The following is a 27,527-nucleotide window of genomic DNA, read 5'->3' on the forward strand; positions in this document are numbered from 1 at the left end:
GGTGGTGGTGACCATCATCCACTCACTTGATGTAGTGCTGCCTACTTCTTCCTTCACCTTTATCATTCTTCTTCTGTGCCTGTCCTCCTCTCTTCCTATTTCTCCCATCTTTCCTGTCACTTTTTATTGTTTTTCTTTCCTTTACAGGTGGCTTTACATTGAGTGACAAGCCAAATGGTTTCCTGTAAGCCAAGAAACCATTTACAACGCTGGGTGGTAACCATATAACCAAACCATACGTGCTCCCTACGTGTCAACAAGTGGGTTGGTGGAGGGTTAGTGCCCCTCCCCGTAAAACAAATAAACTCAAAGTCAAATGGCCACCCTTTACGGGATTATGGCGTCTGGCAATAGATAGATAGATAGATAGATTATTATTGTTATACCTCACCCTGTCCTAAGGTGATGATGATGATGATGATGATGATGATAGTGATAATGATGATGACGATGATGTAAATGATGATGATGATGATGATGATAGTGATAATAGTGATGATGATGATGATAGTGATAATGATGATGACGATGATGTAAATGATGACAGTGATGATGATAGTGATAATAGTGATGATGATGATGAACATGATAATGATGATAATGATAATAGTGATGATGATGATGATAGTGATAATGATGATGATAATAATGATAATTTCTTAACAGATGTACGTTATGGTGAGGCTCTGTGGATTGCAGGAAGGACTAGGCAATTCAGATGTGTTAATTCTGCCTACATCCTGCCTATGCCATGACCCTGACCATCCTGGGTTTAATAACATGTACCAGGTAAGGGAAGCAGTGTATTGTTTATGTATATCTGGCCTGGGTTTTATATTACAGTATAGACAAAGCAGCCTAAGGGATGTATAGAAAGAGCTGTTTAGTACATGGATGGATAGATAGATTGTAGTGTTAAAAATAGATAGATAGATAGATATACTGTACTGTTAGAACAATAGATAGATAGATAGATAGACAAAGCAGCCTAAGGGATATATAGAAAGAGCTGTTTAGTAGATGGATTGATAGATAAATTGTAGGGTTAAAAATGGATAGATAGATATACTGTACTGTTAGAGAAATAGATAGATAGATAGATATACTGTACTGTTAGAAAAATAGATAGATAGATAGATAGACAAAGCAGCCTAAGGGTTATATAGAAAGAGCTGTGTAGTAGATGGATTGATAGATAGATTGTGGTGTTAAAAATAGATAGATAGATAGACTGTATTGTTAGAAAAATAGATAGATAGATAGATATACTGTACTGTTAGAAAAACAGATAGATAGATATACTGTACTGTTAGAAAAACAGATAGATAGATACCAATCCATCCATCCATCCATCATCCACTCCTACATTGCCCCATGAGGAGCGTAGGAGCCCGGGGCTAGGCAGTTGGTCCTGACATTTAAGATGAGAGCGACCAGCCTCACTCATCCCTGAGTGGCATTACATGAGCAATAAACCCCAACCACCCCTTGGATATAAACCTTCACCGGCTCAATCCGATTGGAGCACAGTAATTACCCACTAAACCACCAGGCGCCAGAATTTGGTTATATGATTACCACCTAGCGTAGCAAATGGTTTCCTGGTGTACAGGACACCATTTGGCTTGTCACTCAGTGTAGAGTCACCCACAGGCAGAAGGAAGAGGAAAGAATGAAGGAAAGAATGACAGAAGAGGGAGTGTAAAGTCACCCACAGGCAGCAGGACGAGGAAAGAATGAGGGGAAGAAAGACAGAAGAGGATCGGAGAAAAGAAGGATGGAGGAGAGGAAAGGGCAGACACCCAAGAGCAGCACTACGTCGAGTGAGTGGATGGTGAGCACCCCCAACTACCGCATACTAAATCAGAAAACCTTAGTAATCAGAAATATGGACTTTGTGTAGTCAGAATTACCATTGAGTTTGATGATAGGCGGCAGGACCACTCAGCTGTGGCTTTGAAAAAAAATTCGCCATGACTCTTATCACAGAAAAGAATTGCAAAAAATTTAAAAATGTTTCACCAATTGATTTTATGATGTTGTACAGGCTCATAGAGAATGTAGTGAAGGACAGTATGGTGTAAATCAACTTTCAGGTAGATGTGTACCATACTTTGCCAGCTGCGGTCTATCTATCTGTCTATCTATAGCCCGATGCCCTTATCCTGCGAAGGGTGGCCGCAGACAAAACACCTCCAAGTCATTCTGTCACCCACCATATGACTGCCCTCCCCCAACTCACTCCACCCTCCCTCATACACCTCTCCACTCCATCCCTCCACCTCATCCTCGGTCTCCCCCTCCCTCTCCCTCCCTCCACATCACCCACATACACCCTCTTAGTCAGTCAGTCAGCTACGGTATCATGAAGTTATGCATTCAGTGTAGTAGTAGTTGTAACCCCAGGCGTAGCTGAAGCCAACTACAGGTGTATTAGCTGCCTTGCTCATGCAGTCTGCCATCCATCTTTCAGGGGACAGGGAAGTACTTGAGGGATGTTTGTATAACCAGGTATTTAAGCCAATTGGTTATATTGGCCATGTGGGGAGGATGGAGAGAGAGAGACTGACAAGGAGAGTGTATGTGAGTGAGGTGGAGGGGGGAAGAGGGAGGGGGAGGCCAAGGATGAGGTGGTGGAATGGAGTGGAGAAGTATATGAGAGAGGGGGGTGTGAGCTGGGAGCAGGGCAGAAAAATGGCAGGGGACAGGGGGACATGGAGGCGATTTGTTTGTGGATACCCCTAACGGGATTAAGGCGTCTGGCAATAGATAGATAGATATTACAATTTGGTATGAAATGTAAGTGACATGCTGGAATATGGGTGTGCAAATTTCAAGGTCAGTATCTCCTTAACTGTGGACAATTATCATCATCGTCTTCATCCCGTTTGTTTTTTCCACACTCAGGTGGGGTGAGGTAGTGTCCAGAAAGCAAGGAAAAGGGGGAAAATGATTGTGGGAGAACTGGTCACCATAAATGGGTCACACACTCATTCCCTCACCATTCAAGCCCCTGGAATCACAGCTCCACCTCCTAGGCACAGGGTGTACTTGTAGTTTCATTATTCCCAATCAGGCAGAACCAATCCTATCTATCTATCTATTGTCAGACGCCTTAATCCTGTAAGGGGTGGCCGTTTGACTTTGAGTTAGTTGTTTTACAGGGAGGGGCACTAACCCTCCACCAACCCACTTGTTGACACGTAGGAAGCATGTATGGGTTGGTTATATGGTTACCATCCAGCGTTGTAAATGGTTTCTTGGCTTACAGGAAACCATTTGGCTTGTCACTCAATGTAAAGCCACCTGTAAAGGAAAGAAAAGCAATAAGAAGTGAAAGGAAAGATGGGAGAAGTAGGAAGAGAGGAGGGCAGACACAGAAAAAGAATGATAAAGGCTAAGGAAGAAGTAGGCAGCACTACATCAAGCGAGTGGATGATGGTGAGAAATAGGAAGAGAGGAGGGCAGGCACAGAAAAAGAATGATAAAGGTTAAGGAAGAAGTAGGCAGCACTACATCAAGTGAGTGGATGATGGTCACCACCTCCTACCACAAACCCAAGAACTAATACCATTACTAATATTTTTCATTTTTCAGGCTGAGTGGCATGATGTACGTGGCAATGCTCCAGGGAACAGTTTGATGCACTGAATACTGCAGTTTACAAGTTAAGGGACACCAGCAACCCACACACTGCATCAGATGAGCTGGGTTCACATACTTAGAACTGTCTGTCTATTGCCAGTGCCTTAATCCTGTAAGGGATGGCAACAGACAAATTTCCTCAATGTCTCTCTGACCTCTGCCCTACCTTTCTTCCAGGTCACACCCTTCTGCCTCATATATCTCTCCATTCCATCCCTGCATCTCATTCTTGATCTTCCTATCCTCCTTTCCCTCTCCACCTCACTCACACACTTCTTGTCAGTCTGTCATTCTCCATCCTCTGTACATGGCCACATCTGGAATTACTGTAGTTTAATTTGGTGCTGGAGTAGGATGCCTTCATGTAGTGGCACTGATATAGCCAGGTGGGTACACTGCCCTGGTATATAAATGTCCCCCAGTTCCCTCCTTATCCACAAGAGGAGGATAATGGACTGCAGAAGGGCAGTATCAGCCTGCAGTCCACTGGGTTCACACACAGTTGAACCTGGAGTCACAGTATTAACAGTCATAATTCCCATGTGTGTTTGTTTCATGTTGTTTTATTTTATTTCGTGGCTGATGCTTAACTACTCTCTCTCTCTCTCTTTTTACGGGACACAATAGCAAGTGGAAATTTTTTAGAAAGCCTGACTCTTTCCATCACAGGTTGAAGTTAGACAAGAGTTTATTTAAGAAAGAGTTTTCTATATACTCGGATTGGTTGAGCGCCTGTTGACCAGACCTACTATCCATCCATCCATCATCCAATCCTACGTTGCCCCATGAGGAGTGTAAGAGCCCGGGGCTAGGCAAGTTGGTCCTGACATTTAAGATGAGATTAGGTGTGAAATTGCCATCACACTATTTTGAATGCTGTGCTGTGACAAGAAATAATCACTAAAATACTGTATGCTGCTGATCTTGAAAAATTGGCATGGAAAAGACGTGGAGCAACTGTCTATCTATCTATTGCCAGATGCCTCAATCCTATTTGGGGTGGCCACAAACAAATCGCCTCCACGTCACCCTGTCCCCCGCCATTTCACTGCCCTGCTCCCAACTCACACCCCCCTCTCTCATATACCTCTCCACCCCATCCCTCCATCTCATCCTCGGCCTCCCCCTCCCTCTTACCCCCTCCACCTCACTCACATACACTCTCTTTGTCAGTCATTCACCCTCCATCCTCTCCACATGGCCAAACCACCTCAGTGTATTCCTACTAACGCTTCCTATCACATCAACACCACAATGCTTCTTTATATCCTCATTTGTCAGTCTGTCTCTCCATGTGACTCCACAGGCTCCTCTTAAATAACTCATTTCCACTGCTCTCACTCTTGACTTGTGTCCTTCCAACAACATCCAAGCTTCACTTCCTTACGTTAGAGTTGGTATCACAATACTGTCATGTAGTAACTTTTTCACTTCCATGCTCACTTCCCTGTTTCTTATCACTGCTTTCAAGGAACCAGCAACCTTTCTTCCCTGCTGTACACTTTCAAGCACTTCACCCTCCAAACCTCCATCCTTACTCATCACACTACCCAAGTACTTAAACGTACTCACATTTTCCAATTCCTCACCTCTCTTTAGTAAAGGAATATTTTTATTTTGTGAAAGGGGTACACCATGCATCTATGAAATGATGATGATGATTATAATAACCTCTATTTTAAACTGTTATTATTTTTTTAATTGTGCATGGCCTAATGAGGGTAGTGATATATGTGGAGGATGACAGTTGGGTGTGGAAGGTGAGAAGTGTGAATGTTGGGATAGGATTGCAAGAGACAAAGAAAGACCTGGGACAAGGTCATAGACTGTGACCTCAGGAATAAGGAACTGGATAGGGAGGCAGCCAGAGATTGAACAGCGTGGAGAGAGCTACCATTAGGTGACCAAGGTCAGTGTATGTAAGCATGATGGAGAGTATAAATGACTTGGTACAAAATGGAATAGCAATGATGATGATGATGATGATGGTCAGATTCACATAATGCTATTATGTATTACAGTACATATGAAACTATTTATTTCTCCATGTATATTATTTTTGTTTTTACAGGATAGGCTATTTGGCTATTTATATCTTTGGGCTGATGATAATGGTGTTGTTTCGTTTTTATTTTATTTTTTGGGGGGGGAGGAAACAGGGTTAAAGTTTTGTACAATGATGATGATATATATATATATATTTTTTTTCCTAAGGTGTGTGTGGTGGCAGTGCTTCAGGAAAAACAACCGTTGCCCGGAAAATTATAGAAGAGCTTGATGTACCGTGGGTGACACTACTCTCCCTTGATTCTTTCTATAAGGTATGTGTTGAGAGAGAGTGGCAGTTTGGAAGCCAGGGTTTTTCTGGTGTGTGTGTTTTTTTTACATGATTCCATTGGTTTTGGAAATGAGGCATTTACATAAGAAATGAGGATTAAAAGTTAAATATATTACATTTAAAAAAGTAAGAAAAAAATTATTTTGGAAAAGTAGAAATTTACAGTATATTATGTCTGTATCTTTGTCTATCAGTCTATCTATCTGTCTGTCTGTCAGTCTACTTTCTATCTATCTATATTTGTCCATCTGTCCAGGTACTCTCAGAGAAGCAGCATGAAGAGGCAGCAAAGAATGAATACAACTTCGACCACCCTGATGCCTTTGATTTTGAACTGGTAGCAAAGACTTTGGTGCGGCTAAAGGAAGGCAAGAAGGTGGAAGTGCCAATATACAACTTTGTCACACACTCAAGAGAAACCAAGACGGTGAGTTATACAGTGTGTTTTTATGGGGTTTAAGTCTGTGGGATGGTTGTGGTATGAATGTTGAAATTTCAGTATACAACTTGTAACACATCCAGAAGAAACAGACACTTTGGTTAGGGTAAGAAGGTTGATTTACCGGTATTCAGATTTGTCACACATTCAAAGAAACAAAGATGGTAAGCTGTATAGTTTTATATATATATATATATATATATATATATACGGTATATATATACTGTATATATGAATGGATGTGGTAAGAAGGTTTTTGTAGTTGTGGCACAGGCTCATCTGAAACATGAAGCTGATGGACTGCAGGCTGAAGTTGCCCTTTTAATGCGGTCTACTTCTTCAGGGAATGGGAGAGAGTTAAGAGATATATACAGTACTGTCAGTGAGATTCTCAGCAGTGGACATGTAAATCATAAGAACATCCAAAACAGACAAGGTTTTGAGCAACATGTCACCCAGCAACCTTAAACTCTGTTGTAATGATGTCCCACAATTAATCCCAGACAGTAGCAACACCATCAAGGACCATCTAAATGACAGTATGCTTATGGCCATTACCATGTTTTCGTTATTGAAAGCTCCAACATGCTTGCGTGCATCGGCCGTGGTCACCTAGCCTAATGGTAGCTGTCCATGCTGCCCGATCTCTGGCAGCATCCTTGTTTCAACCTGTAACCCTGAGGTCACACTCAGTGACCTCGTCCCAGGTCTTTGTCGGTCTGCCTCTCACATCCCTTCCACCAACATTAACACTTCTCACTTTCTGCACCCAGTTATCATCCCCCATCCATTTCACATGCCCAAACCATCTCAGTCTACCTCTCCTTATCATAACACCAATACACTACTGTCCCATCCCATCTCTTAACTCTTCCATCATAAACCTAGCCCCCCTCCAGACCTTGCACTCAAGGACGCACGGCACATCCACCTAGTCATTATCTTTTCTGTACGTTTGAGCCTGTGAATATCGTCTTCCTTTACTGCCCAGGTCTCACTTCTACACCAAAAGCTTCCAGCATCTTACAGTACATTGGCAAGCCCATTTTGTTAAATATTATTATTTAATTCATAAAAACATGGAAAACTAACTATACAAACAAATCTTGAGCATTCATTAGTGAACTGATGATTTCAGAAGATGTGTTATACCATAGAATTATCACAGCTTCCTTGCCGTGGTGCGCCCATTTATTTCTCACCTGACTGCTGTCACTCCACCCCTCACTCGCCACTCAGCTGTTTTGTGGTTTATACAATAAATACACAGGAATTGCAAGCACAGTAGTTTTATGCAACAAAACAAACCTTCATTTCTATCAGCTAGATTTTATCTTGTCTGCCAGTGCAAATGCATTCTAATATGAAGTTGTACATCATCTTAGAATGCATTTGCATGGGCAGAGAAGTTCAGTGTGGCTGTTAGAAATGAAGGTTTGTTTTGTTGGGTAAAATTACTGTGCTTGCAATTCATATGTATTGTATTATGTGCATAACAGCTGAGTGGCGAGTGAGGGGTGGAGTGAGGCAATCAGGTGAGAAATAAATGGGTGGGCCGTGGCCATATTCACAACTGTGAGCAAGGGAGTGTTGATAATGCCACTGTATAGCATTTCTTTCCAGATCATCAATTCACCAATAATTGCTCAAGATTTATTAATTTAGTTTATTTTTCCATGTTTTATGAAGTACAGTATTTAACAAAATGAACTTACTGTGTGCATCTTGCACTACTGCAGGACACTGCCATCACATGTGTTAACGCCTATGGGTTTGTTTAGTGTGAGGTTATGTATCAAATGGAATCTATTAGTGTGGTCCTGGATACAAGGGGTATATACTGCACTGATACAACCTGTTTACAGTACAGAAGGCTCTCGATATTCGATTAACCTTACTTCGATATTTTGTACTTCGATCGGACTCGCCCGCTCGTCCAAAATTCGTGCTTGGATTTCAAAAGCCGCGCTTCAGTCACTCAGGCCGGGTTGCGAGTGCAAGTCGATGCTCATCTGTTCATCTGTCATGCCACCTACCGTCACTTGGTGAAGCTTGCCCTCTTTCAAACATTTGAAATCTTTTTTGTGACGTCAGTACCTGTTCTTTGCTTGCTTTCATCGAAGTTACAGTGGAAGCATCAACAGCTGTGGCCATGGTGATTGGGACAAGGACAAGGAAGCAGGTGGTCACTCAAGCGGGGTTGGGGCAAACACGAGTGATGGCAGCGAGGGTGGCAGTGGTGGCAGGCAGCAGTGACTCAACCACTGCCTTGGAACCAAGGTTTCAGAGCATTTCGCTGTCATTAATGAAGACAGCTATGGGTGATGCTAAAATATAATTCAAAGGCGACTACAGCAAGGAAGAAACTAGTTAATTATTGGCTAAAGGTGCAACAAATAAATAATACCCAAAGCTTACGCTTTTGAACATAGACTTTGATGGATCCCCCTGAAATATAGTTATTAAAGTATTGATTAATTAATAATAACTACACTGTTTATAGAATGACAGGGAATTGTCCAGGGTTCAAATTGTCCTGACGGGGAATCATTCATCTTTTGAAGGCGAATTGTCTGACGGGGAATTGACGGCGAATTGTCTCGGAACCAGAACCAACGCTCTACCACATAAGCTTCATTCTTTCTATTTTAAAGTGAATGCAGCCTGTATTTCTTGCTTTTCTTGCTAATAGTAAGTAAATATGTACTAAATGTAAACACTTATATGGTTGTGTTATGATTTTGGGTGGGTAGCCTATAAGTGTATACGTAAAAGTTGGTTTAAGTTTGTTGACAACACGCCGGTCCCATTCATTTATTTTCCATAAGTTTATCAATTTGCACTTTGATAAATCGCATTTTGATCGGTTTTTTCGGTCCCAAAATCAATTGAAGATCGAGAGCCTTGTGTAGAAGATTATATATCTGATACCCAGGAAAAATCAGTAACCAGGAAGGTAAATTGCCCAAGCTTCCTGGTTAACTGGGATTGCACTATACAGACTTCAGGAGGTTATTCTTGGGCTGATAATGGGGAGTTTGAATGATAAGTGGATGAATGTGTGGCCTATTTCACTTGGCATTCTGATTGTACTTCTCACTGTATTGTGCTTTACCACATCTCTGTTTTCAGATCCTACTGTACTCCATCCTTAGGTGGTGGTGGTGGTGGTGGTGATGAAAGTTACACCATATTGTAGCTGCCTCTTAAAAAACAGTGCTTGGAGCAAATGGTGATGATATATACTGCTCCAATAACTTAATGTTCATACGCTGTATTGTAACTCAAAAAACAACGTTTGGAGCAGATGATGATGATGATGGTGGTGGTGGTGGTGGTGATATAAGGTGTATAGAGCAGTTGGTGATGATGATATAAAGCTGTATGTACGTAGCAGATGATGATTCTGGTGGTGATATAAATGCAGTGATGGTGGTGGTGTTGGTGGTGATGATGTATTTATTTTTATTTAATTATTTATTTATTTTATTTATTTATTTTTTTCAGAAAACCATGTATGGAGCCAATGTGATAATCTTTGAAGGCATCTTGGCGTTCTACTCTCCGGATGTTTTGAAGGTAGGTGTGGTGGTCTGTAGTTCTTTCATCTTAACTTGGCCCAGATTTTTGTCCTTTTGCAGCTTATTCCACATAGCTTAGTGGCAGAAAAAGACAATACTGTGGCTCTACATTCGTTCATTCATTCATCATCCAATTCTCCTGAAATGCGTGGTTTTGACCGCATCGATTCTCCGGAATATTCCGGAGAATACCGCAGTCTCCCCGACATCAAGGCGGACCAGGAGCAGTGGAGTCTGCCCTCAAAAATGCCGACACCCCTACTCGGACCCCCACTCGGACTCCCCGGGGTAGCCGCCGCCAGCCACCACCACTCCGGGCAACAGCGGCGTACGTCAGCCCGGGCCGTGCGCCCTTGTGAGACGCAACCACCGCACCGCCGCCACCGTAGGCAAAAGACACTACCTTCGTGTGGCGGAATCACCGAGTTAGCTAGGGGTGGAGTCAGAAACTGTACTCCAGACAGCACCCCTAAGGTAGAGACGATCTATGGTCGCTCTAATAGTGGCAAGGTAGAGACGATCAACGGTCGCTCCCTCCACAACAAGGTAGAGACGATCAATGGTCGCTCCCATAAAAAAAAGACAGAGACGATCTATGGTCGCTCACAACAAAATCAGGTAGAGACGATCAATGGTCGCTCCCTGAAAGCTCAGGTAGAGACGATCAACGGTCGCTCCCTCAGCACCCCGGTGGAGACGATCGATGGTCGCTCCCAGGGTATAATGAGGAGGAAAGACCTCCCTGTCTCCCCCGGCCTCTGTTCCCTGCGCGAGGCCCTTGAGAAGACCCACCTGTCGGGCCCCCGTGACAGCCGCTGCCGCAGTCCTTCCCTGCCGGCGCCCCTACCCATAGGAGACCGCAGTCCGTCGCCTCTTCCGGCCCGCCCCAGGACACCCGGGCGAGACCACCACGCCCCCGCGACGCCGGGACCTGATCCAGAGGTTCCTAGCCCTCTTCGGCCCCAGTCCGGAGCCCAGTCCGGAAGCCCCCGGACATGAGAGGACTCCCTAGTGAGTCGCCCCGTGCCCTCCCGGCTCGCCCTACCCTGGCGACGCCCTCAGTCCGACCGGATCATCACTGAGGTAACCGTGTTTCTCTCCACGAGAGATATGAGGATCCTGCAATTGTGAAGTAGGTTAAGTGTGACTCCTTTTCTCTTAGAATAAGACTAGTGCAGTGATTTCATGTAATTTCCATTGGGGTAACCCAGGACATAATGCTACATTAACGGGTGAGAATATGGGTAGAGACCCCAAGTGAAGATACGTGCGAGTGTCATCCCGAGTTTACTAAGGACTTCTCTCTAGAGCCCAAAGAAAGGATAATACATTATTAGAGTGCTATTGGTTAAACTCTGAGTAATACAGTGGAATAGAATTTACGAGGGTTCCGACTTTGTTACACGTTGGGAAGTGCGAGTCTACATAACCTACCCGGAAGATGTGTAGTATATAAGCTGTGCTGACGGAAATCTAGTATTACCAAAACTACGAGGACCGCGAGTGATAACTGTACTCCCCTGTTCCGCACGCTATCCCTGAAAACCCTCCCCACTCCTCACCCCCGCTCTTAAAGTCCAAATAAGAACCAGAGTTAATTATCAAAGAATTCTTGCCAATAGAAAACACCTAAACTCCCTTGTTAATATCGGGCCTCATTAAATATTATCATAACTTCTCCCTCGCCGTTCTAAGTCACTCTCCGCGTCTCCCTACCTCCCCCTCTCCTTCCTGGTAAATCACAAACCCCCCCCCTCTCTCCCCTCACGCGCTCCGCGCGCACGGGTATTTACTGTACTCCTAGTACTAAGATTTGTTGTATTGTCATTAATATCTAGGAAGCTAGTATCCTGTGAGATACACAATATTTTTGATAAGGTTTTGTATTGCTCTATATTGTGATGTAATGTCTACTGAAATGTCTTGTGTCTAACTGAAACAATATACGTGTATGGTGTTGCCGAAAGTTTTTATGTCCTGCCTCTCTTCATTGCACTAGCTCCGGTCTCGAAAGAGGACCCCGCTCAGTGTTGAGTTGATTTGGAACGAGAAGTCGAGCCAAATTCTACGCAGCATTACACTGGTGGCCAGCGGTGGTTCTAGATCCGAGCGTAGAAGAGAGGTAAATAGGAAATATTTGGAAAAATGGCAACTAAACCGCACGTCCAGTTATCCAAGTTTGACCCTGACCAGTATGACATACAAACATATCTTGCAATAGTTAAACCCTTATTGGATATTGGCTTCGATAATGACCAACAAAAAATTGCAGTCACACTTCCACTACTGGGTAAAGCCGCAGCTAACATTGCGCCAAAATTGTCCCAGAACTCACCTGGCAGAACTTTACCAAGTTCGCAGTCCAAGCCATCACCCCATCATTAGGGAAAGTGGTGGCTCTATCCAAGTTGGATAGCTTTACTTATAACGGGGATTTAGATAATACCCTGTTGCAGGCAAGAAGCCTGATTACTGCTGCCTACCCGGAATCAGACGAAGAAACCCGGGACCAGCACACCTTCAATACTCTGCTCCGAGTACTCCCAAGTGTTGTGAAGCAACACTTTACTATCCACGATCCGACAGGAGACATGGATAGGGATATACAGCTGATACGACGCCTCCTGACCGCCTGCCCCCCTCCACAACAAATCAATGTTGTCAAGAAATTCCCCACTGGGCCCCCGGCTCCCCCAGCCGCACCACGTCCGCCCCTGCCCCACACCAGCCCGACCCCAACGCCTAGCCCACCCAGGGCGTACCCCTCTTGTCGGCGCCCCGCCCCGCGAGAAAACCCAAACTTAATTCTCATCAACCCGTGGGAATTCACAGCCTGCAACTCCCGTTGCCCCCTTCATGACGTACGGGACCAGCTGAAAGCTGCTCGCCGCAAAAACACAACCCCGGGTCCGCGTAAGGTCTCCGCCCTAGAAGGCGAGGCCCCAGCGGACGATCCCCCACCAGGAGACTTAGAGCAGGAACAGGAACACAAGAGCCCTAACCAGCTGGATTTTTAGGCCCGCCCCCGCACCAACCCACGGTGGCGGGGGCCATCACCCCTAAGTATCACCCCCCAGTGTACCACAAAATGAAAATCAACGACGTGAAGGCCAGACTACTAGTCGATACGGGAGCAGCCAGATCCTGTCTTTACAGCCATTATTTCTCCCGCTACAAATCGCGGTTTGGCCCGCTCCGCCCCACTACCACCCACCTTATAGATGCGGGGGATGGCCCCCTGCCCATCCATGGGGAAACTCGGGCCCTACGGGTCGACACCCACCAACCAGTATCTACCCAGCACCCCTTCATCATTTTTGATTCCTCCTGCCGGAGCTATGACGGCTGTTTAGGGCTGGACTTACTTCAAAAACTCGGAGCCACTATCGACTGTCGCAACCGACAACTCCAGTTCCACCCCCTACCCCGCTCCACCCCAGCCGTTTGTACCTGCACGCCGCAACCCCGGCCGGAGGACACACAAAAAAAAAATCCCTCGCACTCCTTCTTTTCCCCTTCTTCGCCTCCACCTTCCCCCGCGCAACCCCACCCCACTCTTGCCCCCTCCTTCCCTGCCACCGTTTCCGCCGCCGTTACCATCCCCTCACACCACGAGGCCTGGGTGCCCCTGAACAGGCCCTCAGGCCCATCCGTTTTGTTCTCCCCCCTCCTCCCTGCCGGACCCCTCTCTGCCTGCCTCGTTTCCCCTACCTTTCTTCCCCCCCACCGCGCTGCCATTCGCATCGCCAATCTCACACCATCCCCTCTCACCCTTCCCAAAGGGCTTACCGTCGGAGAGATGGAAGAAGCCGAGCCCTGCGCCCCTTCCCCCCCCCCAATGCCCCGCCCCCCTCCCCCCCATCCCTGACCATCTCTCCGACCAACAGTCAGACGCCTTACGCCGCCTCCTCCTGGAGTTCCAGGATTTGTTTGCGGCAGGGCCCGCAGATATAGGACACACTACATACCTGTCTCACGAGATCCATACGACAGGCCCCCCGATACGATAGCCTTCCTGACGGAAGAACCCCCGACAGAGAGAAGAGGAAGACCGCCAAGTGCACGAAATGGAAGAGGCGGGTGTTATTTCCCCCTCCACCAGCCCGTGGTCCTCCCCCGTCGTTCTAGTAAAAAAAAAAGATGGCACGATGCGGTTTTGCATCGATTACCGCCGCGTGAACGACGTCACAATTAAGGATGCCACTCCCCTTCCCCGCATCGACGATTCCCTAGACTCCCTATACGGGGCGTCTTGGTTTTCTACCCTTGACCTCCAGTCTGGATATTGGCAGGTCCCAGTCCACCTGGATCATCGAGGCAAAACGGCCTTCTCTACCAGTAATGGCCGCCATTATGAGTTTAATGTCCTGCCATTCGGCCTCTGCAATGCCCCAGCCACATTTTCCAGGCTGATGGAATCTGTTTTAAGCGGCCTCACTTGGGAGATCTGTTTGGCCTATCTTGATGATGTCATCGTTTTTAGCCAAACTTGGGCCGATCATTTGCAGCGCCTCCGCCGAGTTTTCACCCGAATTCGCCAGGCAGGCCTCAAGTTACATCCAGCCAAATGTGTCTTGGCCGCAAAAACCGTCGCGTTTCTAGGCCATACCATTTCCCAAGCAGGAATCTCCCCAGACCCCGATAAGCTGCGCGCCATAGCGGACATACCACCTCCGCAAGATGTTCACGGCATTCGTGCCTTTTTGGGGCTCGCATCCTACTACCGCCGCTTCGTGAAGGGGTTTGCACAAATTGCTAAACCTCTTCACGATCTGACGAGGAAAGGAGAACCTTTCCTCTGGACAGAGGACCGACGAACCGCTTTCCAACAGCTGAAAGACAAACTTATCTCGGCCCCCATCGTGGCCTTTCCCGACTATGCCCTCCCTTTTCGCCTCTACACGGACGTCTCCCTGGACGCCATTGGCGCTGTTCTAGCCCAGGTACAGGCCGGTCGGGAACACATTATTGCTTGTGCCAGCCGCACACTGAACCCGGCAGAGAAAAATTATTCCGCCACCAAGCGAGAATGCCTCGGCATAATCTGGTCCCTCCAATATTTTAGAGCTTGCCTTTCTGGGACCCAAGTCACTATAATAACCGACCACCAATCACTCCAGTGGCTGCGACAATCGGATTCCCAGAACGCCCAAACCGTCCGATGGCGTGACACCCTAGAGGAATTTCAATACGAAATCTCGTACAGACCCGGGAAGCTCCACACTAATGCAGATGCCCTCTCCCGCCTTCCCATCCACGCCGTCCAACCAGATCAGGACCTGCTAGAACTCTGGCACCACAAAGAACGCCCCCCCTGGATCCCAGCCTACCTGTTTCCCAAATTGTGCCGACAGGGCGACCACCTTTTGACCCCGTCTGGACACATCCTCTTGGCCCCCGATGCGGCACGTGACACCCTGCGCCAGTTACACGCCCACAACGGCATCCATTTGGGCACCAAAAAATTGCTACAGGTGTTTAATGACATCTACTGGGCCCCGAACCCCTCCATCCTCGCCAAGGAAATTATTCAAGCTTGCCGCGCCTGTGCGCTCGGGAAAGACATTACCCAGACCGCCGGGCCTTCTGGCCATATCACCGCCCACAAACCCTGGCAGCTCCTAGCAGTCGATGTGGTAGGACCTCTCCCTCCTAAATCGGGATATAAGTACGTGATCACGTTTGTTGACACGTACTCCAAGTTCGTAATAGCCTGCCCCGCTAAAGAACATCACGCCGTCGCGGTCGCCGATGCCTTACTCCGACACGTTTTTCCCTACTTTGGCATTCCCCAGGCCATCCATTCTGACAATGCCCCCGAATTCTCCGGGAAAGTCTGGGAAGAGCTGGCCAGGATTTTTGGATACGAAATCTCCCACTCCTCACCATATTGGCCTCAAGGGAACGCGGTGTGTGAGCGCAGCCATCGTACCTTGGCAAATCAGCTGCGGACCAGAATCGAGGCTACCAAAGACAACGATTGGCCAGCACACGTCAAAATCGTCCAGTGGGGCATGAATTCCTGCCCCCGAGAGGACGGGGTTTCCCCCCACGAGAGGGTCTTTGGCGAAACCCCCCTCCTACTACCCTTACGCCATCACTTGCAACCGCCCACCTCTGCCCCTGCGACAGACCCGCTACACTTGCTAAAAAGGCGGGTATACCACCTACAGCGAAACTTAGATCTTGGACCCGACACAGCCGCCAATCCCTACAAGCAGGGTGACACCGTAGTCATCGCCCAACTCCCCACCCCCCACAAACTTGCCCCCCGTTTCACGGGCCCGCACACCATCACCAAAATCCCCAATCCTTACCAGGTGGTCGTGGACTACCACGGCACTCCCTGTACCCTCCGAAACCGACACGTACGCCCTTTCCGAACACCCATCCCCCCCGCCACGACCCCGCCCCCCCAACCCCCCACGGCTCCCGCTCCACCCTCTACAACCACATTTGAGTGTTACATTTCCTCCTCCCCTTCCCCCTCTCCCCCCCACCACCTCCACCTCTCCCGCCCTAGGCACCTCACCTGACGTCTCCCCCGACACCCCCCCCTCCCCCTCGCCCCACCCACCCGTGGCCTGCCCCTCAGCCCGCACTCCCCCATCTCCAGCTCCTGCCGCCACCCCCGTCCCCCAGCCTATCACCACCCCCTCCGCCCCCACCACCACCCCTTCACCACAACCCTCTTCCACTCCCCTCCCCCTGCCCACCACCCGGACGCCCACTCCACCAATACCACGTCCTACCACACCCACGGCACAAGGGACAACACGCCCACACCTAACGCCCCCCTTCCCCTCCACCCCGGCCCGCACCACCGCCACCCCTTCACCCACACCCCTTCTTCCCCCCCTCCCCTGCCCACCACCCATACGCCCACTCCACCAATACCACGTGCTACCACACCCGCGGCACGAAAGACAACCCGCCCACCCCCAACGCCCCCCTCCCCCCCACCCCTACCCTCACCACCACCACTACCCGCTCGGGCCGCCTCTCACGCCCACCCGCCCGATATTCCCACACCCCTACACCCCCCACCTCCCCGCGACTTCACATTGTCCAGCTACATCGGGCCCAAATCCCTCCTATCTGTACTCCCCAGAGACTTAACGCCGCATTACTACCACACAAAACCCGGCCTTCGCCCACTCTGTCCGGCATTCCACCTCCAACCACGCCGACAACCACACCAAACAACATGAGGATTAAGCGAGCTGTATGGGCTCCTTCCTTTGCCAAGAACCACCGGCTCCGCGGACCCCACCACCTGTTAAGTATCCTCAGGCACACCACCACCCCCTCCGCCCTCTTCCTCACTTATGACCAAACACAAGAGGAGAATTCTTATACTACCGCCTGGCAGCACACACTCCGCCACCTCCAGCCCATCTCCACCACCTCCAACACTCTAGCGTTCCACCTCCAGCCACAGGGACGTGACTTTTTTCAAGAACACGGTGGTGAAATGCGTGGTTTTGACCGCATCGATTCTCCGGAATATTCCGGAGAATACTGCAGTCTCCCCGACATCAAGGCGGACCAGGAGCAGTGGAGTCTGCCCTCAAAAATGCCGACACCCCCACTCGGACTCCCCGGGGTAGCCGCCGCCAGCCACCACCACTCCGGGCAACAGCGGCGTACGTCAGCCCGGGCCGTGCGCCCTTGTGAGACGCAACCACTGCGCCGCCGCCACCGTAGGCAAAAGACACTACCTTCGTGTGGCGGAATCACCGAGTTAGCTAGGGGTGGAGTCAGAAACTGTAATCCAGACAGCACCCCTAAGGTAGAGACGATCTATGGTCGCTCTAATAGTGGCAAGGTAGAGACGATCAATGGTCGCTCCCATAAAAAAAAGACAGAGACGATCTATGGTCGCTCACAACAAAATCAGGTAGAGACGATCAATGGTCGCTCCCTGAAAGCTAAGGTAGAGACGATCAACGGTCGCTCCCTCAGCACACTGGTAGAGACGATCAATGGTCGCTCCCATAAAAAAAAGACAGAGACGATCTATGGTCGCTCACAACAAAGTCAGGTAGAGACGATCAATGGTCGCTCCCTGAAAGCTCGGGTAGAGACGATCAACGGTCGCTCCCTCAGCACACCGGTAGAGACGATCAATGGTCGCTCCCCAAAAAAAAGATAGAGACGATCTATGGTCGCTCACACAAAAATCAGGAAGAGACGATCAATGGTCGCTCCCTGAAAGCTCAGGTAGAGACGATCCACGGTCGCTCCCTCAGCACCCCGGTGGAGACGATCGATGGTCGCTCCCAGAGTATAGTGAGGAGGAAAGACCTCCCTGTCTCCCCCGGCCTCTGTTCCCTGCGCGAGGCCCTTGAGAAGACCCACCTGTCGGGCCCCCGTGACAGCCGCTGCCGCAGTCCTTCCCTGCCGGCGCCCCTACCCATAGGAGACCGCAGTCCGTCGCCTCTTCCGGCCCGCCCCAGGACACCCGGGCGAGACCTCACCACGCCCCCGCGACGCCGGGACCTGACCCAGAGGTTCCTAGCCCTCTTCGGCCCCAGTCCGGAGCCCAGTCTGGAAGCCCCCGGACATGAGAGGACGCCCTAGTGAGTCGCCCCGTGCCCTCCCGGCTCGCCCTACCCTGGCGACGCCCTCAGTCCGACCGGATCATCACTGAGGTAACCGTGTTTCTCTCCACGAGAGATACGAGGATCCTGCAATTGTGAAGTAGGTTAAGTGTGACTCCTTTTCTCTTAGAATAAGACTAGTGCAGTGATTTCATGTAATTTCCATTGGGGTAACCCAGGACATAATGCTACATTAACGGGCGAAAATATGGGTAGAGACCCCAAGTGAAGATACGTGCGAGTGTCATCCCGAGTTTACTAAGGACTTCTCTCTAGAGCCCAAAGAAAGGATAATACATTATTAGAGTGCTATTGGTTAAACTCTGAGTAATACAGTGGAATAGAATTTACGAGGGTTCCGACTTTGTTACGCGTTGGGAAGTGCGAGTCTACATAACCTACCCGGAAGATGTGTAGTATATAAGTTGTGCTGACGGAAATCTAGTGTTACCAAAACTACGAGGACCGCGAGTGATAACTGTACTCCCCTGTTCCGCACGCTATCCCTGAAAACCCTCCCCACTCCTCACCCCCGCTCTTAAAGTCCAAATAAGAACCAGAGTTAATTATCAAAGAATTCTTGCCAATAGAAAACACCTAAACTCCCTTGTTAATATCGGGCCTCATTAAATATTATCATAACTTCTCCCTCGCCGTTCTAAGTCACTCTCCGCGTCTCCCTACCTCCCCCTCTCCTTCCTGGTAAATCACAAACCCCCCCCCTCTCTCCCCTCACGCGCTCCGCGCGCACGGGTATTTACTGTACTCCTAGTACTAAGATTTGTTGTATTGTCATTAATATCTAGGAAGCTAGTATCCTGTGAGATACACAATATTTTTGATAAGGTTTTGTATTGCTCTATATTGTGATGTAATGTCTACTGAAATGTCTTGTGTCTAACTGAAACAATATACGTGTATGGTGTTGCCGAAAGTTTTTATGTCCTGCCTCTCTTCATTGCACTAGCTCCGGTCTCGAAAGAGGACCCCGCTCAGTGTTGAGTTGATTTGGAACGAGAAGTCGAGCCAAATTCTACTCAGCATTACAATACATACTACAGTATATAGATTTATATTTTCAGTGATACCTATTTAATATATGTACGAAAACGAAAGAAAAAATGAACTGGGGCTTTCTTTTAAAGGCTATTTATACAACAGCAATGTTTTTTCCATTACTTTAAGCTATAAGTAACATACTGTTACGAAACAATAACATAGTGAGTAAGAATTAGTCTGAGAGAGTGAGGGAGAGGGCGAGAGTTAGAGACGGGGATAGTTAGAGGTGTGTGTGTGTGTGTGTTAGCTTTGCCTACATCTAGCTGACATCCTTATTTATCTTTACTTAATTTAAACAGTTGATAATTAACTAGCAAATTCCTGTCTAAATATTGCACATAACTATTAAATAATAATCAATAAATCACTGATGTAATGTAGAACAAACATCATTAATTGACAGAACTGACAAAAGTATTATTTTTCGTCATTAATACAACCAAACCGTCAGCATATCTGTATGTACAGTACTCACCGACTCCGGACCTGTATTCGTCGCTTGAGTAGTGAGGAGCGCAGTAACACGTGAGTACGGCCAAAAAGTAGCAGCGCTCTCAGTTCTGCTACTAGCTAAAACAAGTAATGGCGTTACCACCATCGTTATTAAAATAGTAGTGGCGTTACTTCCAGCTTTGTACACCAGGAAACCATTTACTTCACTGGGTGGTAACCATGTAACCAAATTATGGTGCCTGGTGGTTTAGTGGGTAATTAAGGCACTCCAGTCGGATTGAGCCAGTGCAGGTTTATATCCAAGGGGTGGTTGGGGTTTATTGCTCACGTAATGCCACTCAGGGATGAGTGAGGCTGGTCACTCTCGTATTAGTGTCAGGACCAACTTGCTTAGCCCCGGGCTTCTACACTCCTCATGGGGCAACACAGGATTCTATGATGATGATTATGGTGTTAATAATAATAATAATAACCTAATTTCTTTCAACAGTTACTAGACATGAAGGTATTTGTTGACACTGATTCAGATGAAAGACTGGTTCGCCGATTGCAGCGGGACATTGCAGAGCGAGGGAGAGAACTGGATGGTGTGTTGAAACAATACTTCAAGTTTGTCAAGCCTGCATTTGACTACTACATTGCCCCTTCTATGGTAAGGACCTCTGGATCTGTGGCACCTATGTAACAGTTTGTGGTGGTGGAGATGGGCACCTTTGTATGGTGACGCCAATGTAACTGGGTGGCACCACTGGCTGGTTATAATAACAGCTTTATCCGTCTTCCCCAAAAGAAGGGTGTTGGACTGCTGCAGACTACAATACACAGGGTTCATGTTCAGATGAGCCTGGGGTACAACAACAACAACAAAAACATTCTTGTGATGTAGCAACTCAGAAGAGTACATGTATGTACAGTGTGTTGATACCTCTGTACAGTGTGTTGATACCTCTGTGATAAGGACCTCTAGATCTGTATGGTCTGTGTAGGACTCAGTTGCATGGTTAAGCATTATTTAAGTTACTAGATGTTGTCAATATATCTTTTTCCTTTTCATGTCAGGAAATATTATAATAATGATGAGGAGGAAGAGAAGGATGTTTGTATAACTTCCCTCACTCCAAATTTCATTGGTAATAGAAGTTGGGATGGTGGTGATAATAATGAACTGCCTATGTTAGAGAGAGGTGGGAGAGAGGAGGGGGGGGAAAGAAGAATGATGATGATGATGATGAATGAGTTTGGGAGAGTGTGTAAGAAATTGAATCTAAAGGTGAATGTAAGGATGAGTAAAGTTATTGTCTTCAAGAGAATGATGTCACTGACTGCACAGTAAGGTTGGTTGATGAGGAAGTGGAAAATGTGAGTCATTAGTACTTGGGTAGTGTGATAAGTAAGGATGGAGGTTTGGAGGATGCAGTGCATGAGATGATGCAACAAGGAAGAAAGGCTGCTGGTTCTTTGAATGCAGTGATAAGAAATAGGGAAGTGAGCATTTAAGTAAAAAAGTTGCTTTAAGTAAATAAGTTGCTGCATGATAGTATTGTGATACCAACTCTAACGTATGGAAGTGAAGCTTGGACCTTGTTGGAAGGACACAAGTCAAGAGTGAGAGCAGTGGAAATGAGTTACTTGAGAGGAGCCTGTGGAGTCACATGGAGAGACAGTCTGACGAATGAGGATATAAAGGAGCGTTGTGGTGTGGATGTGGATGTGATAGAAAGCGTTAAGAGAAATACACTGAGGTAATTTGGCCATGTGGAGTGGATGGAGAGTGAGAGACTAACAAGGAGAGTGTATGTGAGTGAGGTGAAGGGGGGAAGAGGAAGGAGGAGGCCAAGGATGAGATGGAGGGATGGAGTGTAGAGGTATGTGAGAGAGGGGTGTGAACTGGGGGGAGGGCAGTGAAATCAAAGGGAACAGGGTGGCATGGAGGTGCTTTGTTTGTGGCCACCCCTTACAGGATTAATGCATCTCGCAATGAATAGATAGATAGATTATTATTAGTAGTAGTAGTAGTAGTATTACAGTATTATGTGGTAGGTGGGGGCACTCACTTGACGTTGTGCTACCTTGTGTGTCTGCCCTTTCCTCTCTTCCTTCCTTCCTCTTCTGTCTTTCCTTCATTCTTTCCCCTTCCTTCTGCCTGTGGGTGACACTGCAGTGAGTGATAAGCCAAATGGTTTCCTGTACACCAGGAAACCATTTACTATACTGGGTGGTAACCATATAACCAAATTATGGCGCCTGGTGGTTTAGTGGGTAATTACAGCGCTTCAATCAGAATGAGCCGGTATAGGTTTATATCCAGTGGGTGGTTGGGGTATATTGATCATGTAATGCCACTCAGGGATGAGTGAGGCTGGTCACTCATCTTAAATGTCAGGACCAACTTGCCTGGCCTGCACTCCTACACTCCTCATGGGGCAGCATGGGATTGGATTATGGGTGGATAGATGGATTACAGTATTATGGTGGTACATTAATTACCTATACTGAAAGAGTAAGCGATGATGAAGTGTTAATGATGATAAATACTTTCTTCATGTTCTTAGTTGATGATCTATCTATAGGCATCTATCTATTGCCAGACGCCTTACTCCCATACGGGATGGCCACAAACGAATTGCCTCCATGTCGCCATTTCACTGCCCTGCTCTCAGTTTACACCCCCCTCCCTTGTATACCTCTCTACTCCATCAGTTGATGATTATTATTATTATTATACCATTATGGTGATACCTTAATTACGTATACAGAACGAGAGAGAGAGAATGAAAATGATAAATAAATAATGATGATGGTTACTTTCTTCTTATTCTCAGGTCCATGCAGACATCATTGTGCCAAGAGGAGGTGAGAATGAAGTTGCCATAAATCTCATTGCTCAAAATGTCATGACACAACTACAACAGGTAATAATAATAATCCTAAACCCCTTTTTCCTCTGAATTGACTTAAAATTGCCATCTGCCCATCTTGAATTGACTAGACTTAAAATAGCCATCAGCCCATCTTGAATTGACTAGACTTAAAAATTGCCATCTGCCCATCTTGAATTGACTAGACTTAAAATAGCCATCTGCCCATCTTGAATTGACTAGACTTAAAAATTGCCATCTGCCCATCTTGAATTGACTAGACTTAAAAATTGCCATCTGCCCATCTTGAATTGACTAGACTTAAAAATTGCCATCTGCCCATCTTGAATTGACTAGACTTAAAATAGCCATCTGCCCATCTTGAATTGACTAGACTTAAAAATTGCCATCTGCCCATCTTGAATTGACTAGACTTAAAATAGCCATCAGCCCATCTTGAATTGACTAGACTTAAAAATTGCCATCTGCCCATCTTGAATTGACTAGACTTAAAATTGCCATCTGCCCATCTTGAATTGACTAGACTTAAAATAGCCATCTGCCCATCTTGAATTGACTAGACTTAAAATTGCCATCTGCCCATCTTGAATTGACTAGACTTAAAATAGCCATCTGCCCATCTTGAATTGACTAGACTTAAAATAGCCATCTGCCCATCTTGAATTGACTAGACTTAAAATAGCCATCTGCCCATCTTGAATTGACTAGACTTAAAATTGCCATCTGCCCATCTTGAATTGACTAGACTTAAAATAGCCATCTGCCCATCTTGAATTGACTAGACTTAAAATTGCCATCTGCCCATCTTGAATTTGACTAGACTTAAAATTGCCATCTGCCCATCTTGAATTGACTAGACTTAAAATAGCCATCTGCCCATCTTGAATTGACTAGACTTAAAATTGCCATCTGCCCATCTTGAATTGACTAGACTTAAAATTGCCATCTGCCCATCTTGAATTTGACTAGACTTAAAATTGCCATCTGTCCATCTTGAATGCTGAGTTCAAACATTAGAATGACACTAGGATGTGATGCTGGTTGTACATTCTTCAGAGGGGCTTCAAGCTGCGAGAGAAGCTAGCAAACGCCAATTTTGGCATTGCAAGACCAAATTTCCTCCATCTCCTGCCATCAGCGCCACAAATTCGTGGTCTGCACACGTTCATTCGCAATAAGGACACTCCCAGGGACGAATTCATCTTCTACTCCAAGAGGTTGATTCGTCTGGTGATAGAACACGCGCTGACTCTACTTCCATTTACGGTATGTCTTAGAGATAGATGGCTTTTGAAAACTCACCCTTTTCATTTTATCTTGGCCTAAAATTGCCATCTCTCCATCTTTACCTCCATTTACAGTAGGTCTTTTGTTTTTTCTCTTCAAGAAGCTGTGATCTGAGGAGAACTGTAACGAAGACCAATAGGTTTAGTCGTATCATTTATAAAGGTTCCAGCATGCTTGCATATGTCAGCCTTGGTTACCTAATGGCAGTTTTCCATGCTTCTTGATCTCTGGCAGCCTCTCTGTTCAGTCCTTTATCCCAGAGGTCACGCTCTGTGACCTTGTCCCAGGTCTTTTTTGGTCTGCCCATCTCAGCCCTACCCCTGATATTCACACTCCTCACCTTCCACGCCCAGTTGTCATCATCCATCCTCCCAACATGCTGAGACCATCTCAGTCTACCCCACAGCATCACCTCTCCTCAGTGCATCACCAATACACACTAGTCCCATCCTTCCTTTCAACTTGCCAGTCGTAATCCAAGCTCCCACAGGCCTCACATTCAAGGATGCACCCATCTGATCATTGTCATATCTGTACTTTTGAGCCTCCAGATATCCTCTTCCTTTACTGCCCAGTTCATACTACCATACAGCATTACACTCCTACCACATGCTGCATACATAGATCCCTTAGCAAGGAAGGAGAACCCTCTCAGAGTCAGGAGAGGCAACAGCTCCCTGAATTTCCTCCAGCCACTCCTTACTCTAGCCACAGAGCTAGCTCCAGCCACACCTCCACCATATAACATGTCCTCTAAATTGAAGTGCCTTAATTACCCACTAAACCACCAGGCGCCATAATTTGGTTATATGGTCACCACCCAGCGTAGTAAATGGTTTCCTGGTGTACAGGAAACCATTTGGCTTGTCAGTAGTGTAGTGTCACCCATAGGCAGAAGGAGGGGGAAAGAATGAAGGAAAGAAAGATTGAAGAGGGAGAGTAAAGTCACCCATAGGCAGAAGAAAGTAGAAAGAATGAAGAAAAGAACGACAGAAGAGGAAGGAAGTACGAGAGGAAAGGGCTGATAACCAAAGCAGCACTACATTGAGTGAGTGGATGGTGAGCACCCCCACCTACCAGGAATTACTATAGTTATTATTATTATTATTATTAGTGTAAGTATTAGTATTATTACAGGCAGACCTCAGGATGTGATACACCTATACATGTACGTGAAACCCCGGCATAGTGATGGGGGTAGAAAAACCACCATACCCCACCTAACACTGGCCAGACCCCAGTGTGGCAATGGGTTTTGTTTTTTTAAACTGATTTTGGTGGTATTTTAGACTAAAATTTTGTGTTAAGGTTGATTTGTAAACTGTTTTTTAGACTTAGATTAATGTGTTTTAGTCATAGGAATTAGTTGGAGTGTTTTATTCATAGAAATTAGTTGGAGAAGATCAGGGAGGCTTTTGGAAGGGAAGAGGTTGTGTGGATCAGACATTCATTCTTAGATCTTTAGTGGAAAAGTTTCTAGAGAAGGGAAAGAAGTTGTATGCGGCTTTCATGGATTTGGAGAAAGCATATGACAGGGTGGATAGACAAGGATTGTGGAAAGTGTTAAGAATATATGGAGTAGATGGGAAGTTGTTGAATGCTGTGAAGAGTATGTATGATGGTGCTAAGGCTGCAGTGTGTGTGAATGGTGAACTGAGTTAATTTTTCTCTTTGAAGGTTGCGTTGAAACAGGGATGTGTCATGTCTCCATGGTTGTTCAATCTGTACATGGATGGGGTAATAAAAGAGATACAAGGTAGGGCAGTGGATGTTGGAGTGGCCCTGGTGAGAGAGGATAGTGTTTGGAAACTCCCTGTACTGTTGTTTGCAGATGATACTGTGTTGTTGAGTGAAGACAAAGGGGAGCTGCAAGGCTTGGTGGATGAGTTTGGGAGAGTGTGTAAGAAATGGAATCTAAAGGTGAATGTAGGGAAGAGTAAAGTGATGGTCTTTGAGAGAGGTGAAGTCAGTGAATGTACAGTTAGGTTGGATGGTGAGGAAATGGAAAATGTGAGTACATTTAAGTACTAGGGAGTGTGATGAGTAAGGATGGAAGTTTGGAGGGTGAAGTGCTTGAAAGGGTACAATAAGGAAGAAAGGTTGCTGGTTCCTTGAAAGCAGTGATAAGAAGCAGGGAAGTGAGCATGGAAGTGAAAAAGTTACTACATGACAGTATTGTGATACCAACTCTAACGTATGGAAGTGAAACTTGGACGTTGTTGGAAGGACAGAAGTCAAGAGTGAGAGCAGTGGAAATGAGTTATTTAAGAGTAGCCTGTGGAGTCACATGGAGAGACAGACTGACAAATGAGGATATAAAGGAGCGTTGTGATGTGGATGTGATAGAAAGCGTTAGGAGGAAGACATTTAGGTGGTTTGGCCATATGGAGAGGATGGAGGGTGAGAGACTGACGAGGAGAGTGTATGTGAGTGAGGTGGAGAGGGAGGGGGAGGCTGAGGATGAGATGGAGAGATGGAGTGGAGAGGTAAATGAGAGAGGGGGGTGTGAGTTGGGAGCAGGGCAGTGAAATGGTGGGGGACAGGGGGACATGGAGGCAGTTTATTTGTGGCCACCCCGTACGGGATTGAGGCATCTGGCAATAGATAGATAGATAGTTAGTCATAGGTGGGGTGAGCATTGTCATATTGGGGTACAGTTTACCAAGTTTAATTTTTTCCATCCTTATTTTTGATGATTTTCATATTTTATTTGGGATTAGGTGAGTTATAAACTGCTTTTAGGCTTAGTTTAGCTTGTTTTAAAGTTATTTGGAGGTTTAAGTTAGCTAGAAACTTGTTTTTGGATTCATTTGGATAGGTTTAGGACTTGGTTGAGGGGTAAACCCAAGGCTTAAAAACACATCCCTATACTTCACATGTTAAATACACCCTGAGATTATGGTACCCTGCTTAGCGATGGGTTTTTACTGAACCAGTTGCATTGTTAAACCGGGGTATTCCTGTATAATTAAATCCCTTGTGAAAGAAAGTAATTCACCATAGAGATTTGTGGTATTTTGATGATGATGATGATTCTACTCCTTCTCCCCAGCAGGACGTGACTGTGGAAACACCCCAGGGAATCCCGTATGAAGGAAAACGAATTGCCACAGAAAAGATTTGTGGTGTTTCAATTTTACGGGCAGGGGAGACAATGGAAAACGCTTTGTGTGAGGTGTTGAAGGATGTTAGGATTGGCAAGATTCTCATCCAGACGAACCTTGACACAGGAGAGCCAGAGGT

The 27,527-nt window shown here is 46.5% G+C and overlaps 1 pseudogene; it reads left to right on the plus strand.

The window, feature by feature from the left end:
- The first annotated feature begins 675 nt into the window (after positions 1–675).
- The window catches only part of LOC145400545 (uridine-cytidine kinase-like 1), a 29,154-nt pseudogene continuing 2,302 nt past the window's right edge, over positions 676–27,527 (plus strand).

The sequence above is a fragment of the Coenobita brevimanus genome, chromosome 52 (genome assembly GCF_032717465.1).
Source record: "Coenobita brevimanus isolate Jiangsu-jjx chromosome 52, ASM3271746v2, whole genome shotgun sequence".
Classification (NCBI taxonomy): domain Eukaryota; kingdom Metazoa; phylum Arthropoda; class Malacostraca; order Decapoda; family Coenobitidae; genus Coenobita; species Coenobita brevimanus.